This window comes from Aedes albopictus, chromosome 1, assembly GCF_035046485.1.
Source record: "Aedes albopictus strain Foshan chromosome 1, AalbF5, whole genome shotgun sequence".
Taxonomy (NCBI): Eukaryota; Metazoa; Arthropoda; class Insecta; order Diptera; family Culicidae; genus Aedes; species Aedes albopictus.
Genome location: NC_085136.1, coordinates 285,372,951 through 285,390,987, shown reverse-complemented (window position 1 = coordinate 285,390,987; position 18,037 = coordinate 285,372,951). Strand labels below are relative to the sequence as shown.

Below are 18,037 nucleotides of genomic sequence, written 5' to 3'. Positions count from 1 at the left end.
GAAAATTATATCAAGTTTATATCATATTATGTTATGATGTTATAATATTTTTCTTTAACTTATTATGTTATAAACTAGATGCAGGATGATGTTAAAATAACTAAAATTGGAACAAAAAGAACACTGGTCTAATCAAGATAATAACCTATTTAGTTATAATCAGATCAAAATTATAACAAAATGTGACATGAATTTTAGCCTCAAGATTACTAGTTTCTATCAAAATTTGATACAATGTTGTAACATTATTTTCCAAATGTCGAAGACTCGAAACTAAATTATAATACAATGAGTTATCAAACAACATTTATAACATAATGTGATATAATTGAGTTATAGTATTTTTAGTTCACCAAGGATGTTGAACATGATTATATCACAATGAGTTATAAATATCATGGTTTGTTAAAATTATGTTAAGTTTTTATTATAATTTTCTAGTCGGGAAGGGATTCCAAAAGGCCTCCAGGAGACTCCAGGAGATATGAAGAAGTTAGCGGCATAGGTACCGGGTGATTTCAGAGCATTTTATGGTACTTCAGTGGGTTGTAGGGGGCTCCGGAGGCTCCAGGGGGCGTAAGAGAAATTTGCGGGAGTTTCAGATGGGTTTTAAGCCGTTTTTGGAGATTGTAAGGAACAGTACGAGAGTTTGAGAAAAATGTATAGAGCCATTGAGAGAATTGAGAGAGTTTCAGAAAGGTTTTAAAAGAGAATCCAGGCATTCCAAGGTATTTCAGGAGGTTTAGAAAGGGTTGCAAGACGTTTGAAGGATTTTCAAGGCCTGATAATTACGCTCATTGATAGGCTCCTAATATGCACACAACAAATTTACCTAACCGCAACTACTGTAAACTTCAGTTTTCTGTTTCCAAATTACATTTGTATTGGAAACTACCAATTCGACATGGAATAGCTTTCAACCTTCATATAACCATGAACGAGGGTGCATCGGCTGCAGTCAGTGACGGCCTGGCGTGTTGGTTACAGCTTCAATAAAACCACGGTGCCAAACAATCGATGGAGCTCTATTTGGACATTATGTTGTTCAACCAGCAGCGCAACGGAAGAGAAGTCGCGCAGCGAGGGAAAATCCAGAACGCGTTTTCCACAATGTAGCAACGTGCGCGATTACACAAACAGTGCAGTGGCCTGAAGAACAACATCCAGCCAGAAGCCGGGCAGCATCAACAGCGAGTGCCGAAAATCGCACCGAACAAGTTCACAGTTGAAGCATTTAATTATTGTCTCGTTCGTTTTACATTTTATGGATTTCAACTATTTCGACCCTCCTGCCGCCCGCTCAGAGGTCCCCCGGACCGAGCAATAGTCTTGTTGTAAGCGCTTCAACACGAATAAATTGTTTTCGGTTTTTTGTTCCCCAGCGAGCAATGGTTAGTACTCCATTTGGAATGAAATTACGTCGTTTGGTTAGTCGGTGATTGCGTGCGGGAGGAGGTACGGACGATGGAAGGGCATTCCCGACAGAGGAGACATACCAGGACTTTATCATGATTCCAACATCTTGAGCATTATATTTGTTGCCACAATAGAACAGAACATTTGACTACAAATTTGTGTAACATAATCCAAAACAATATACTGAACATCTGAACTGAAGAAGAACCAATTGAAACTTGTTCTCCCTTTCTGCTCGGGATCAGAGCGGTGTTCTCTGTGCTCATTCGGGTAACAATATTGGATCGTTAAAGTTGCTCTTGGAATGGGCCATCATGATTTGCTATTACTGATTATTATTGCAAGCCCTTAGTGCCAGAATTTAGATAATTTCCAAAAGGGCTCTTTGTACTTTGGTTGATTCGTGTTCTGCTCCCGCCGAGCCATTCCCCTCGGAATGCGAGCTAATTTAAGCTTCACTTCAAGTTGAAAACTTTCTTCAATTTTGGCCCAATTCTCCGGTGGGATGTTTTGGGTTAGCCGCTACTCTGAAGGTTGTGAATTGTGGTTAGCGATCAGTGACACTCCCCTCCAGTAAAGTAAATAAATCGTTCGGCGTCATCCTGGATGGACGACTAAACTCATTTGGTAACCAACTTGAGTGGGTCAGTCCGGATCGTTCGTCCGAACGTCCACCAGACGGATATTACCACCGGCCGACTGGACCAGTCCTCCACCGCAGTAGTTGGTGGTGTGCGACTGTGGGCAAAGTTTTATTGGATTTTTAATTTTAATTATAACTATGCAAATTTCAAATAGGGTCCGGGAGGGACGGTTGCTGCTTTTAGCGGTAGGTACCACAATCGGGGCCCTTGGTTCCACATGATGCGATGATGGTCGGGATTACAGGTCTGAATTTTTCATTGCCAAAATGGCATTAAAATTGGGAGAGTTTGTTGTTTCACATGTGGTAAACCTTTGGCAATGAAAAAGGGCTTATTGCTGTTTAATGACAGTGTATACCTTTGTGTAACTCTGCTCGTTTGTTTCTATTGAACAACTGCACTCACGAGCTTAAGTACACACAGTATTGTGAATATTTCATTTTTTTCGTCTCTGAAACCTTCTTATTGTACACTTATGAAGATAAGAAAATCGCCTATGCAATTTATTTTTCTAAATAACTAGCACCCTCATATGCACCTCTGCTTTTTTCCAATAAAAAAGTTTGCTTCTCCATACTGTAAGAAACATGTTTTTCTGAACACTGATACATTTTTATTACGCCTCCCTAGATAGTATAGCGTTATCTGTGATTTTTTTACCACCAGCGGTGGCCACCAGACCACCAAGCCCGTCATCTATTTTCTCATTCACTCTCGTACACAAACACGAGAAAGATAAAAGAGGAAACACTTTTCCCCTCTTTTATCTCGTTCTTTCTTGTGTTTATCGAAGAGATTGAGCTAGAAGAAAGAAAGAGCTGCGCATGCTAGAGATTCCCTTAGAAAATCCTTAAAATATTTCCTACAAGCCTACACAGAAGTTCTACCGGTGGGCTTTCAGAAAATCTTCCAATTTTTTTAAAGGTAGGCTAGTTCGTTTCAGAACCAACAGCTTTACTGTCCTTTCGAAGGAAGATCCCACATTTTTTTAGATTGTCGGGAGTGGGATTCGATTCCAGTACCGCGATGTCCAATTCCATAAGAAGTTTCTTCAGAAATTTCTTAAAGAATTACTTCAAAAATTTCTCCACGAATTTCTTCAGAAATTCCGTTAACAATTTTTTTTTTCAGAAATTTGTCCATTTTTAATTAATTAATTAATTCCTCCATAATATTTCTAATTATTCCAAAAACTCTTTTAAAAATTTCTCCTGGGAATCATTAAAATCATTCTTCACAAATTACATTGGAACTTATTTCGAGTTTTTTTTTTTTTAATTTTTCAAAAAAAATCTCTCAGAAATTCTTTTAGGGATTCCATCAATAATATTTCCAAAGATTCTTCTCAAATTTCTCTCAGAAATTCCTACACGGATTCTTCATAAAAATCTTCCAATGATTCATTCAGAAATTTTCATCAGAAAAGGTTTTTGAAATCGCTTCGTTTACAAGCATAGTGGAACTTTTGTTTTATCTTAAAGAACAATGTTTTTGCTAATTCATCTCGACACCCATAGTTTTACTTTCTGTGGAAGATACTGATCACCTGGCAACACTGACCTCAGATGACAGACCGGACTCGACATCATTGTAGAACGTCACGGTGACAGACGTTTGACATACAGTAAGACACACACTATCTACACGACACGAAACGATAACAAATTGATTGTAAAACACGTACTATTGAATTCATACCACACGTGACAAACGAAGAATTAGTTTATTGAATTATACACATATTTTGCCCATTATACAAAAAATTTACTTTGTAAGTACATTACCCTAAACTTCATGCAAATTTAATAAATAAAACACTCATTACTACAGGACAGTGACAAAGTTGCAGGACAAGTTTGACACGGACAGTATATTACAAAAAGGACTGTAAGTAAACTAGACAGTAATACGACTGTTCAGACAGATCATGTTCCAAAAATTCATTTCAAAAATTCCTCGTTACCATTTGAAGTTTCTCAAATCATTCCATCAGATATTATCAAAATCTTGCTTTGAAGTTCATCCAGAGATTCCTTCAACAATTCCACATGTGGTGCCCTGGAAATTGAACAAAAATATCTTGCATGAGCTTCTTCATGAATTTCTGCATGACTTTTTTTTTCTTCAGAGAAATTTCTCCAGAATATCATTTGGATAATCATAAACAGATGCGTTTAAAAATTCTTCCAGCGATTCCATCGGAAATATTTCCAAAGCTTCCTGGACAAATTCTCTAACGAATGTCCTTGGCGTGAGTCATGTGCTCCATCAATCAGCCCAGGTCCATTTGATTTCCAGTAGAGATTTCCAGAAATTTCACGAAGCTTTCTTGTAAGAGATCTTGCATGGATTGCTTCAATAGTTGGGGGTTTCACCAGGAGTTCCCAAGAATTCCTGCAGAAATTGGTGAAAATTTCTCCAGGAGTTCCCTGGGAATTGCACATGTAGTTTCCGGGAATTTTTCCAGGAGTTCCCCGGAAATTCCTCCAGAGTTCTTCGGGAATTCTTCCAGGGTTTCTGCGGAAATTTCTCTAGGATGTCTCTGCAAACTCCTTGGGAATTTCTCCAGAAGTTAGACGGGAATTTCTCCCGGAGATTCTCGAGGGTTTCTCCAGGAGTTCACCGGGAAATTCTACAAGAGTTCCTTCAAAAATTGCTCGGTAATTCCTCCAGAAGTTCTCTGAGAATTGTACCAAACGTTCCTTGGGAATTCCCCCAAGAATTCCTCACAAATTTCTACAGGAGTTCTTTGGGAATTTTAAAAGGATTTCCTCAGTAATATTTGTATTGGTCCTCGAGAATTGTTCTACCTGTATCCCGGAAACTTCTTCAAGAGTTCCACGGGAATTTCTTCAGGAGTTTTTTTTTTTTTTTTATCTTTATTAACGAGATTTTTAACCCTAGGCTAGTTCATCTCGGGACCCACGCTTTACTTCCCTTCTGAAGGAAGAACTCACATTTTGTGAGTCTGTCGGGAGTGGGATTCGATCCCAGGTCCTCGGCGTGATAGTCAAGTGTTCTAACCATCACACCAGGTCCGCTCCACTTCTTCAGGAGTTCTTGAGAAATACCACAAGAATCTTCCAGGGAATTCCACCAGGAAATCCCCGAGTACTCCTCTGGAAGTTTCTCGGGCATTCCAGTAGTTCCCAGGGAATTTCAACAAAAAATCCCAAATATTTATCCAGCAATTCATAAGAAATTAATCCAGAAGTTCCTTGGGAATTCCTTCAGACGTTCCTTTGGACATCTTCCTGGAGCTCCCCAGAAATTATTATAGGAGTTCTCATCCGGAAATTTCCTAATAATTCTGCCAGGAGTTTCTGGACAATTTCTCCAGGAGCTCACCGAAAATTTCTCTTGGAGGATTTCCGGGGATCTCCTGGGGGAATTCCTGGAAATATTCTGGAGGAATTCCCCAGGAACTTCTGGAAGAACTTCCAGAGAACTAATGAAGATATTCCTGAGGAACTCCCGGAGGAGTTTTCGAGAAACTCTTGGAAAAATTCTCGAAGAATTCTCAAGGAAAACCTGAAGAAATTCTCGAGGAACTCCTGAAGGAATTCCTGGAGGATTTCCCTAGGAACTCCTGGAGGATTTCCCGAGGAACTCCTGGAGGATTTCCCGAGGAACTCCTGGAGGATTTCCCGAGGAACTCCTGGAGGATTTCCCGAGGAACTCCTGAAGGATTTCCCGAGGAACTCCTGGAGGATTTCCCGAGGAACTCCTGGAGGATTTCCCGAGGAACTCCTGGAGGATTTCCCGAGGAACTCCTGGAGGATTTCCCGAGGAACTCCTGGAGGATTTCCCGAGGAACTCCTGGAGGATTTCCCGAGGAACTCCTGGAGGATTTCCCGAGGAACTCCTGGAGGATTTCCCGAGGAACTCCTGGAGGATTTCCCGAGGAACTCCTGGAGGATTTCCCGAGGAACTCCTGGAGGATTTCCCGAGGAACTCCTGGAGGATTTCCCGAGGAACTCCTGGAGGATTTCCCGAGGAACTCCTGGAGGATTTCCCGAGGAACTCCTGGAGGATTTCCCGAGGAACTCCTGGAGGATTTCCCGAGGAACTCCTGGAGGATTTCCCGAGGAACTCCTGGAGGATTTCCCGAGGAACTCCTGGAGGATTTCCCGAGGAACTCCTGGAGGATTTCCCGAGGAACTCCTGGAGGATTTCCCGAGGAACTCCTGGAGGATTTCCCGAGGAACTCCTGGAGGATTTCCCGAGGAACTCCTGGAGGATTTCCCGAGGAACTCCTGGAGGATTTCCCGAGGAACTCCTGGAGGATTTCCCGAGGAACTCCTGGAGGATTTCCCGAGGAACTCCTGGAGGATTTCCCAAGGAACTCCTGGAGGATTTCCCGAGGAACTCCTGGAGGATTTCCCGAGGAACTCCTGGAGGATTTCCCGAGGAACTCCTGGAGGATTTCCCGAGGAACTCCTGGAGGATTTCCCGAGGAACTCCTGGAGGATTTCCCGAGGAACTCCTGGAGGATTTCCCGAGGAACTCCTGGAGGATTTCCCGAGGAACTCCTGGAGGATTTCCCGAGGAACTCCTGGAGGATTTCCCGAGGAACTCCTGGAGGATTTCCCGAGGAACTCCTGGAGGATTTCCCGAGGAACTCCTGGAGGATTTCCCGAGGAACTCCTGGAGGATTTCCCGAGGAACTCCTGGAGGATTTCCCGAGGAACTCCTGGAGGATTTCCCGAGGAAATCCTGGAGGAATTCTCGAAGAACTTCTCGAGGATTTCCCGAGGAACTCCTGGAGGATTTCCCGAGGAACTCCTGGAGGATTTCCCGAGGAACTCCTGGAGGATTTCCCGAGGAACTCCTGGAGGATTTCCCGAGGAACTCCTGGAGGATTTCCCGAGGAACTCCTGGAGGATTTCCCGAGGAACTCCTGGAGGATTTCCCGAGGAACTCCTGGAGGATTTCCCGAGGAACTCCTGGAGGATTTCCCGAGGAACTCCTGGAGGATTTCCCGAGGAACTCCTGGAGGATTTCCCGAGGAACTCCTGGAGGATTTCCCGAGGAACTCCTGGAGGATTTCCCGAGGAACTCCTGGAGGATTTCCCGAGGAACTCCTGGAGGATTTCCCGAGGAACTCCTGGAGGATTTCCCGAGGAACTCCTGGAGGATTTCCCGAGGAAATCCTGGAGGAATTCTCGAAGAACTTCTCGAGGATTTCCCGAGGAACTCCTGGAGGATTTCCCGAGGAACTCCTGGAGGATTTCCCGAGGAACTCCTGGAGGATTTCCCGAGGAACTCCTGGAGGATTTCCCGAGGAACTCCTGGAGGATTTCCCGAGGAACTCCTGGAGGATTTCCCGAGGAACTCCAAGATGATTTCCCGAGGAACTCCTGGGGGATTTCCCGAGGAACTCCTGGGGGATTTCCCGAGGTACTCCTGGGGGATTTCCCGAGGAACTCCTGGGGGATTTCCCGAGGAACTCCTGGAGGATTTCCCGAGGAACTCCTGGAGGATTTCCCGAGGAACTCCTGGAGGATTTTCTGAGGAACTCCTGGGAGATTTCCCGAGGAACTCCTGGAGGATTTCCCGAGGATCTCCTGGACGATTTCCCGAGGAACTCCTGGAGGATTTCCCGAGGAACTCCTGGAGGATTTCCCGAGGAACTCCTGGAGGATTTCCCGAGAAACTCCTGGAGGATTCCACGAGGAACTCCTGGGGGATTTCCCGAGGAACTCCTGGATGATTTCCCGAGGAACTCCAAGATGATTTCCCGAGGAACTCCTGGGGGATTTCCCGAGGAACTCCTGGGGGATTTCCCGAGGAACTCCTGGGGGATTTCCCGAGGAACTCCTGGGGGATTTCCCGAGGAACTCCAAGATGATTTCCCGAGGAACTCCTGGGGGATTTCCCGAGGAACTCCTGGAGGATTTCCCGAGGAACTCTTGGGGGATTTCCCGAGGAACTCCTGGAGGATTTCCCGAAGAACTCCTGGAGGATTTCCCGAGGAACTCCTGGAGAATTTCCCGAGGAACTCCTGGAGGATTTCCCGAGGAACTCCTGGAGGATTTCCCGAGGAACTCCAGGAGGATTTCCCGAGGAGCTCCTGGAGGATTTCCAGAGGAACTCCTGGAGGATTTCCCGAGGAACTCCTAGGGGAATTCCCGAGGAACTCCTGGAGGATTTCCCGAGGAACTCCTGGGGGATTTCCCGAGGAACTCCTGGGGGATTTCCCGAGGAACTCCTGGGGGATTTCCCGAGGAACTCCTGGGGGATTTCCCGAGGAACTCCTGGGGGATTTCCCGAGGAACTCCTGGGGGATTTCCCGAGGAACTCCTGGGGGATTTCCCGAGGAACTCCTGGGGGATTTCCCGAGGAACTCCTGGGGGATTTCCCGAGGAACTCCTGGGGGATTTCCCGAGGAACTCCTGGGGGATTTTCCGAGGAACTCCTGGGGAATTTCCTGAGGAACTCCTGGGGGATTTCCCGAGGAACTCCTGGAGGATTTCCCGAGGAACTCCTGGGGGATTTCCCGAGGAACTCCTGGAGGATTTCCCGAGGAAATCCAGGGGGATTTCCCGAGGAACTGCTGGAGGATTTCCCGAGGAACTCCTGGGGGATTTCCCGAGGAACTCCTGGAGGATTTCCCGAGGAACTCCTGGAGGATTTCCGGGGAACTTCTTGAGGGATTTCTGGCTAACTTCTACAGAAATTCTTAAGAAATTTCTGAATGAACTTTTGGAGAAATTTTCGAGTAACTGTTAGAATAATGTCTGAGAAACTGTTGGAGATATTACTGAGAAACTCTTGTTGAATTTCCCGAAGAACTCCTGGAGACTCCCAAGGAATACTCCTTCAGAAACTCCCAAGTAACTTTTGTAGATATTCACGGAAAACTCCTGGAGAAATTCTCGAGAAACTGCAGGAGAAATTGATGAAGAACTTCTAGAGAAATTGCCGAAGAAATCCTAAAGAATTTCTTGAACTCCTGGTAGATTTTCCAAGGGATTTCTGGAAGGATTTCAGCAAAATTTTTGAAGGAACTACCGGGGAACTTCTGGAGAAATTCTCGAGGAACTCCTGGAGATATTCTAGAGAAAAAACTCCGGAGTATCTCCTGGAGGAATACCCGAAGAACTCCAGGAAAAAATCTTAAAGAACTGGAGAAATTCCCGGGGAACTCCTAGAGAAATTGCCAAGGAATTCCCAGAGAAATTCCTGAGAAGGATTTCCGGAGAACTGTAGGAAGGACTTCCGGAGAGCTACTGGAAGAATTTTCGGGGAACTGCAGGAAGGATTTCCGGGTAACTACTGGAAGGATTTCCTGGGAACTACAGGAAGGATTTCCGGGGAACTGCTGGAAGGATTTCCTGGGATCTGCAGGAAAGATTTCCGGGGAACTGAAGGAAGGATTCCCGGAGAACTGAAGGAAGGATTTCCGCTGAGCTACTGGAAGAATTTGCAAGGAACTACTGGAAGGATATCCTGGGAACTGCTGGAAGGATTTCCGGGAAACTGCAGGTAGGATTTCCTGGGAACTGCAGGAAGGATGTCCGAGGAACTGATGGAAGGATTTCCGGGGAACTGCTGGAAGGATTTCCGGTGAACTGCTGGAAGGATTACCGGGGATCTGCTGGAGGGATTTCCGGCGAACTGCTGGAAGGATTTCCAGGGAACTGCTGCAGGGATTTCCGGGGAACTGCTGGAGGGATTTCCGGGGAACTGCTGGAAGGATTTCCGGAGAACTGCTGGAAGGATTACCGGGGATCTGCTGGAGGGATTTCCGGCGAACTGCTGGAAGGATTTCCAGGGAACTGCTGGAGGGATTTCCGGTGAACTGCTGGAAGGATTTCCTGGGAAATGCTGGAAGGATTTCCGGGGAACTGCTGGAAGGATATTCTGGGATGTTCTGGAAGGATTTCCGGGGAACTGCTGGAAGAATTTCCGGGGATCTGCTGGAAGGATTTCCGGGGAACTGCTGGAAGGATATTCTGGGATGTTCTGGAAGGATTTCCGGGGAACTGCTGTAAGGATTTCCGGGGATCTGCTGGAACGATTTCCAGGGAATTGCAGGAGGGATTTCCGGAGATCTGCTGGAAGGGTTTCCTGGGAAATGCTGAAAGGATTTCCGGGGAACCGCTGGAAGGATTTCCGGGGAACTGCTGGAGGGATTTCCGGCGAACTGATGGAAGGATTTCCGGAGAACTGCTGTAAGGATTTCCATGGAACTGCAGGGTGGATCTCCTGAGAACTAAAGGATTCCGGGTAACTGCTGGGAGAATTTGCAGGGAACTGCAGGAAGGATATCCGGGGAGCTGCTGGAAGGAATTCCGGGGAACTGCTGGAAGGATTTCCTGGTAACTGCTGGAAGGATTTCCAGGGAACTGCTGGAAGGATTTCCGGGGAACTGCAGGAAGGATTTCCTGAACACTTAAGGAAGGATTTCCGGAGAGCTGCTAGAAGAATTTGCAGGGAACTGCTGGAAAGATATCCGGGAAACTGCTGGATTGATTTGAACTGCTGCAAGGATTTCCGGAGAACAGCAGGAAGAATTTCATGGGAACTCCTGGGAGGATTTCCTGGGAACTCCTGGGAGGATTTCCGGGGCACTCCAGGAAGGATTTCCGAGGAACTCCTGATGGAATTCCCGAAGAGCTCCTGGATAAATTCTCAAAAATCTTATGGAAGAATTCCCGGAAAACTTATGGGGAATTTCTGAAACGCTCCTGGAGGAATTTCTAGAAACTCCTGGAGGAATTCCCGGGAATGTCCTGGAGGAAGGCCCGGTGGTCTCTTGGATGAATTTTCGGGGGTCTTCTGGAGGAATTTCCGCTGAACTCCTGGATGAGTTCCTAGGAAACTAATAGAGGAATCCCTTGAATTAAACTCCTGGAGGAATTGTAGAGCAATTTCTGTGGAACTCCAAGAGGATTCGCCAATGAACTCCTGGCGGGATTCCCGAGGAACTCTTGTAGAGATTCTCTGGGAACACCTGGAGAGATTTCCGTGGTACTCCTGGACCAATTCCCAAAGCTCTTCTGAAAGAATTTTCGAGAAATACATATTGATCTGTTGAAAGAATTCCTATTAAAACGCTTGATTAATTACCCGGGGAGTTCTTGAAGAAATTCTTAAGAAATTGGTGGAGAACTCATGAGAAAACGCCCGTGAAGCTTTGCTAGAGGGACTTCCGGTGAATTCCCGGAGGTATACCAGGGAAACTCATGAAAGAATTATCTGGATTTATTGGGAAAAAATATCTGGAAACTTCTGAGAAACACCTGCAGGAACAGTTGGGGAACTCCTGTAGGAATTTCCGAGGAATTACTGGTGGAATTCTTGAGGTGCTTCTGGTCTCAGGAGGAATTTCCGGTGATTTCCTGTGGAACTTGTGGAAATATTCCCGATGAAATTCTGGACCAAGAAAATCCTGGAGCAATTCTGCCACAAATGGTACAGGAATTCTTGGCGAGTTTCTAAAGGATTTCCGATTTATTCACGGATAAATAGCGGAGGGGTTTCCGGGAAATTCTCGGAGGAATTCCCGTTGATTTCTGGAGGAATTCCCGTGGGAAATCCTAGAAAACTCGCTGGGAACTCCAGTAGAAAATCTCGGGCACTACTGGAGAAATTAGCTGAGAATTCCTGAAGCAATGCTGGAATAATGCATGAAGGGTACCTACACTAATTCTCGGGGAACTCCAGGAGGATTTCCCGGTGAACTTGAAAACATCTAGGGAAGCTCCTTGAGGTATTCCTACAAATGCAATCATGTTACGGAATGTTCAGTAGATCTAATGGAATGCCGCCAGAGTTTCCTCATCGAAGTAATTTCAGAAAAAATCCTGAAGAAATCGTCTTATAAAACTCTTGGAGGATTTTCTGAAATTACTCCTGATCTGTGGATGTATTTCTGAAGGAATTCCGATAGGGCTACATGTAGAAACGCCTAGATAAGTTTTGGCAAAAATCTCTGCGAAAAACTCTTGAGATATTTCCAAAGAAGTTATTTTCAGAGGAAATGCTGAAAAAAACTTTGGGAATATATTCAAGAATATCCGAAACAAATCCTGAAGGAATCTTCGATGAACGTATGAATACTCAGGGGATAGACAAGATGATCGGGACAGGTGGACATTTTTACTTTTCAAAAAAAAAATGGTCAACTAGCTTTGACTTTTCGAAAAGTGCATCAAAAATTCTCAAATTTTTACTTTTAATTGGTCAACTTTCCTAAAATTTTTCTAACTTCATGTAGAATAGCCGAATCTTTCCCAAATTTGGAAGTGAACATTTGAGAATTTTTGCTGCCCTTTTCTAAAAGTTACAGTTGACCATTTTTTGGAAGGTGAAAATTTTGCCTGTCCCGATAATGTTGTATATCCCCTGTATGAGGGAATCTCTGAAAGATTTTCTGTACAAACCACTGGAAGAATTCGTAAAGGAATCTTTAAAAGAAGAATTTCAAGGAAACTTTTAAAAGTAATCCTTGCCCTAGTTTTGAATAGAATCCATTGAAATCTAACCAAAAAAGTTATTAGAGATATCCATAAAGAGATATCTAAAGGAAGGTTGGGTAAAATTTCAGCCAGAATCTTGTCTGGATGGAGTAACCGCTGGAAGAGTTTCTGAAAGAAACTTTAGTAGAATTAATACCAAATTTTTGAAGTGAACTCTGAAGACATGGACCAATTTCGCAAGGAATTCATAATTACTCCTTAAAGGAATCCTTGAAAAAAAAATCTGGAGGAATATCCAAGATTTTTTTTTTTGGGAAACCTTGAAAGAACTTCTGAAAGCGTCTGTGGAAGATTTCTCAAAAAAAAAAACTTGGAAGAATTCTGAATATTTGATTTTTTAAGGGATCCTTAAAACCTTAATTTCTGAAGAAATCCGGGGATGATTTCCTGCACGAATTCTCGTACAAATCTCTGAAGGTATTTGTGGAATAATATCTGAGAAATCCCGTGGCTTCTGAACTTAAGGTGTTCTTCAATTAATTGCTGCATCATCCTCTAAAATTTATTCTGAGGGAAATTCCAGAGAAATTTTTGAATCAATTCCTACAGGATGACCTAAAAATTTCCCAAAAGAATCAGTAGAAGACTTATTGGAAACACTTCCTGAAGGATTGTCTAAAGGAATCCACGGAGAAATTTCGGATGAAATATTTAAAATATGTGCAATAAAGGAACTCTCTAAACAATTTCTGTGGTAACCTCTAAAAAACTACGAAAAATTTAATCACGAATTTTCTAAAGGAATCCCTGAAAGAATTACTGAAGGGATTCTCAGAGAAATCTTCAAGGACATCCCTGGCAAAAGTTTTTGAAAATTTTCTTGAAGATTTTTCGAGAATTCACTGGTGAACATTTTGAAGATATTGAACATGGACTTTTTTTTAATCCTTCGATAAATTTCTAGAAAAATCCCTTAGCAGAGATTCGTGTATATTTTATTTTGTATTTCGAAGGAAAAAAATATGAAACGTAAGGAGACACAGGGGCATATTTCAATTCTTGAGAAATTCGCGATATATTACATGCAAATTGTCCATGAATACCCAGAAACTAAATTGAGCTTTTACAATCAGCAATCTTGCATCGATTACATTTTAACCTTTTTCCGACGTTCCGGTGCGTGGAGTGGATCTTCTTCAGGGTTCGATTTCTAATGTTTTGTTGTTGTATAACTTGATGATTTAAAAACCGACCCTTGACGAAGGTTCACTCCCCAGACCGAAACGTTGGCAATGTTCTAAAACTTATAGATGCCAGTTTGTGGACTGTAAAATCCGAATCACACTCTTGGCAAACCCAAAACCAGGTAAAACCTTGTGGTGATGCAAGCATAGTAGGGTAAAGCGCCAATTATTACACCCTGTGCATTTCATATGGGGTGTGCAACTATTGGCGATTTATCCTAGTAGTGAATGTTATGTTAAAATGATTTGCAGGAGGTTCAAATTGTACATACCTAAATAATGTTTCACACAGGATGGATACGCAAGCTGACCCCAATTTGCACCCGTTCAAGCATGCCACGAAAATCCTCTAGCTAACAACTCCGTATTTCAAGTACTGCACCGAAACATCCCGTCAAAGTTTTAAGCCTTGAAGGCTTCTTATCGCCATCCATCCATGCGTAGCCGAACCCAACCAAGCTCAAGGTAGTACATGTTCCGCTCATCTCTGTCCCTGTTGGATACTGCCGTGTACTGCCCAAAGTGAAGTGTTGCAACGTCAAATATTTGTAAAGTTTAGAATAACTTTCCGCACGTCCGTCAGTCAACCAACGCACTTGGCTCGTTGGTTGTGTTAGAACGGTTAGTGCAGTGGTTCTCAACTGACATCAACTCCACCAGCTATGTCCATAGTAACTAAGTTTTCATCAACCTGTTCCACCAACGCCGTGCAGGACAAGTTCTCTTTCCAAATGTTGGCGTGTGGGTTCATGCATTCCAGAGATTGTGTCTGCCCCACACAGAAGCTTAGGGAAAAGCGTCATTCGGACAGACGACGGGAGACAACCACATGCGGACAAACTTTTTGACTTTGCTGCGGTAGGCGACGCCATCGCGCACTCCGCGCTCCCACACTTTCAGTAGGTAGGTGCGGATAGCGCAGCGTGAAAGCCAACGCTCAAATATTTGGACCCATACTGACTCCCGGCGGCGTGGCGTGTCAGGATTCACTTTCGAGATTATAGTACGGCTCCAGCTCCACTGACTAACTGACTGGGTGGGTGTGCTTGCTCACGGGTTCAGCCACCTTGGGGTTTCATTGGATTGTTACCAACCTACAACGAAAGCTACGAGTGCGTTTGGTTATCCCACCACATCATGAGCTCCATCATGAGTTATTAGTGCATAATGAGACGGCGACGGACGGTGGGATCCATTCGCCTGGAGCTTACCTAACTGACTGATGTTTGTACGCTGGTGCTTCGACAAACAACGTGTCAAATGCAAACCCAAACTTGCAATTTAGAGGGGATAAAGTTTGCATGGCTTGAGGCATTTGACTTAGAACTCCAGAAGTTACAATGCATTACGCTGAGTTTCATATGAGTAACGTTGGATGTATGAGTATTATGGTGTTCTAAAGGCGTGACTATTCTAATGTTTCCATACTTTATATGTATGTTTTCCTAGTTAAAGCATCTGGAACTTGACATTTTCACACTGCATCTCCTTTATATCTTTATCCAATCGGAAGACTTTGTTTAAGGAATTTTTCAAATATTACTACCACTAATTTGTATTATAATCTAAAATTGGTGCATAACTCCATTCTATCACACATTTTCCGAACTGGTCATTCACTTTGTTTACAACTGGTTAAAAGCTTTATGACACACCTTTTCCAGCAATCGAGTCTCCTTTACGATGCATCATCACGTTATAAATAAAACCATGTCGACGAAGCATAAGCACCTACTCTGGGTAGTTCGCATAAGCATCATACGTCTTTGCTGGGCCTCTTGTTGCCGTGTCTTCTTCGAGAGGAAATTAAATACACCACAAAATGGATGATAGTTTCCGGCCGTAGTTGTTGCATCTACCGGGAGCCAGCCCGGAGATGTAGGTACTCATCATTGCATATTTCATTTCGACTGTGACTGTGAGAATGTACGAGAATGCTTGAGGTTGAGACTATTTTATGGCTAGAAAAGTATCGACTTAAACATAAACGACACATAACAAATATCTTTATTCCCAACTGGCAATTATGAAATTAATTATGGGAAATTTCGGATTTGTTTATCAGGCATTTTATGGATTGCCTAAAACATGTTTTGGACTCACCTGTTCTTGCAACATTTTTACAACAGGGGATAGACAAAATGATCAGGACAGGTAAAATTTCCACTTGAACAGAAAGAACAGACAGAACAGACAGACCAGATACAGAATAGAGACAGAACAGAGACAGAACAGAGACAGAACAGAGACAGAACAGAGACAGAACAGAGACAGAACAGAGACAAAACAGAGACAGAACAGAGACAGAACAGAGACAGAACAGACACAGAACAGAGACAGAACAGAGACAGAACAGAGACAGAATAGAGACAGAACAGGGACATAACAGAGACAGAACAGAGACAGAACAGAGACAGAACAGACACAGAACAGAGACAGAACAGAGACAGAACAGAGACAGAATAGAGACAGAACAGGGACATAACAGAGACAGAACAGAGACAGAACAGAGACAGAACAGAGATAAAACAGAGACAGAACAGAGACAGAACAGAGACAGAACAAAGACAGAACAGAGACAGAACAGAGACAGAACAGAGACAGAACAGAGACAGAACAGACAGAACAGAGACAGAACAGAGACAGAACAGAGACAGAACAGAGACAGAACAGAGACAGAACAGAGACAGAACAGAGACAGAACAGAGACAGAACAGAGACAGAACAGAGACAGAACAGCGACAGAACAGAGACAGAACAGAGACAGAACAGATAGAACAGAGACAGAACAGACAGAACAGACAGAACAGACAGAACAGACAGAACAGACAGAACAGACACAACAGACACAACAGACAGGACAGACAGAACAGACAGAACCGACAGAAAATCATAATGCTTTAATTTTGCATCTGTGATCCATTTGTTAAACACTGGCGTTACCTAAGCTGATTGGCTTGTGGCGATTTCAGGGTTATTTCAAAGGTGTTTCAAGGGATATGCTTTTGAAGTACCAGAGGTTTCCGAGGGGCTTCAGAGGCGTACCAGGGTACTGCAGGCAAGAGGTTTCAGAGGCGCTACAAGAGTATTCCATGGGACTTCAGATGGCGTTCCAGTGGTGACAAGGGTGTTTCAAGGGTTTTCGCAGGGTCTTGCAAGGGATTTCAGATACGTTACAAGGGTTATCGAGTGAATTCAGTGGCTTTCCAGAGGATGAATGGGGTGTTCCAGTGGATTTCAGGGGCGTTCCAAAGGGATTCAGGGGTGTTTCAGGGCTTTAAGGGGCATTATGTAGAGTTTGAGAGGCATTCCAGGGGTGTGTTACAGGACTTTTCAGGGAATTTCAAAGGGTTTCAGGGGTGTTCCACGGGGTTTCAGGTACGTTACAAGGTACTGTATAGAGACGCACCAGCCTTGGGCTGAAAGTCTCGATAATAAAGACATAAAAAAAGGTACTGTAGGGGTATTTCAGGTAGTTTCAAGAGGTTCGAGAGCTTTCCAGGGCATTTCAAGGGGTGTTTCAAGGGGTTTCAGAAGAAGTTCAATTGTAAGAGGCTCCAGGGGCATTCCAGGTGATTTCAGTGGCGATCATACACTGTCAGGGAGCTTCATAATGTTCCAGGGGGTTTCAGGATGTTCCTGTGGGTTTCAAAGTTGTGTCAGAAGTTTTCAAAGAGTTTCAGGGGTGTTTCAGAAAATTCAAAGAGTTGCCCAAGAATTCCAGGTGTATTCCAGAAAGTTTCAAGGGCGTTCCAGGGATATTACCGATTATTTCAAGAGTTTTGCAGGAGTTTTCAAAGTGTTCCATGGGTAGTGTCGTGGTGTTACCGTAGTGTTACAGGGATATTCCAGGGAGTTTTAGGATTTTTCCTGGGGTATCGAGGGAGTTTCAGGGACTTTCAGGGCGTTTATGTGAATTTCAGGTGTTTTGAAGGGGTTTCAAGGACGTTCCTGGAGTTCTCAAGTGGATTCAGGGGTGTTCCAGGGAATTCATGGGATTTCAGAGGATTCAGGTGTTGCAGCAGTGTTCAAAGGAGTTTCGGAGGTGTTTCAAGAGTTTTAAGGGGTTTCAGGGGCGTTCCAGGTCATTTAATCAGGGCCTCGAACACGTTTGTTTTGCTCGCTTTCATCGCCGGGGTCACACATGACTTCTCCGGTTCAACAGGGCTAAGAGGCATTAGAGCGTCCGAGATGTTACAAAGAGGTTGCAGGGGTATACTTGGAGATTTCGGGGTCATTGAAAGGGTTTTCAAATAGCTTCAGGGGTGTTACAGGCCATTTAAGGGACTTTCAGGAGTATTCCACG

At 44.1% G+C, this 18,037-nt stretch overlaps 1 protein-coding gene across 4 annotated transcripts in view; it reads right to left on the bottom strand.

The window, feature by feature from the left end:
- Positions 1–18,037, bottom strand: part of LOC109414942 (peripheral plasma membrane protein CASK) — a 676,441-nt gene that overhangs the window by 114,804 nt on the left and 543,600 nt on the right. The gene's annotated exons all lie outside the window — the stretch shown is intronic.